Below are 1,022 nucleotides of genomic sequence, written 5' to 3'. Positions count from 1 at the left end.
CCTATAGTCGCAGCGTGTGGTGATGATTTCGGTGCAGTTTTCCGGCCCTTTCTGGCATCCAAGTGCTTTCACGCAATCGGCCAGCCGTGTTGGGGGGCCTCCCGGCACCCCATTGTTGGTCGAGGCACCAGTCGACACAGTGATCGAGCCGCTCGAGCCTGAAGACGCAGAGCCAGAAGCGATCGTCACAGCACCACTCGATTTCGTCGCCGTCGCCGACGTACCCAACGCACCCGTCGTCAACAACAGCGCTCCACTGATGCTACTCGGCGTACTTCCGCTCGCAATAGACAGGGCCCCACCAGTGCTGCCTCCGCCACCACCAGTCAACTCCAAAGCGCCGCCAGTTCCCGTACTGCCACCATTACCACCGGACACAGACACCTTGCCGCCTGTACCTGAAGCGTCTGTCGTTGAGCCACCCACGACAGATACTGCGCCGCCAACTCCACCGGATCCGATACCATTACCACCACTCACAGTAACCAACCCGCTTGCGCCACCAGTGCTTGCACCCGACGCAAGTGTCACCGGGCCAGATATCCCAGCGTTGCTGACACCAGAGCTGACAGTTACCGCACCAGAGATGGCGCTTGTGGATGAGCTGATAGACACCTGGCCACTACTGCTCGTCGAGGATGACGCCGATCCGCTCGTGATTGTAACCACTCCACCCGCACTATTCGAAGCGGACGTCACTCCAGCAGCAAGTTTGATGTCGCCGCCTGCGCCAGCGTCACTGATCCCAACAGATAGCGTTATCGCGCCTGCAGTGCCTCCAGATGTAGATGCACCAGTCGACAAACTGACCGAGCCACTCGATCCGGAGGATGCTGGGCCAGAACGCACCGTAACAGTGCCACTAGAGCTAGTCGCAGTCACTGGACTACTCAACGACCCGGTCGTCAGCAACAAACCTCCGCTGGTGCCGCTTGTTGTGCTTCCAGTGCCAACAGACAACGAACCACCAGCATTACCCCCAGCACCTGCAGTTAGCATCACGGCTCCACCAGTGCCTGTTG

The sequence above is a fragment of the Phytophthora infestans genome, genomic scaffold, assembly GCF_000142945.1.
Source record: "Phytophthora infestans T30-4 supercont1.2 genomic scaffold, whole genome shotgun sequence".
Taxonomy (NCBI): domain Eukaryota; phylum Oomycota; class Peronosporomycetes; order Peronosporales; family Peronosporaceae; genus Phytophthora; species Phytophthora infestans.
The sequence above is the reverse complement of the archived record's forward strand: the minus strand, read 5'-3'. Positions refer to the sequence as shown.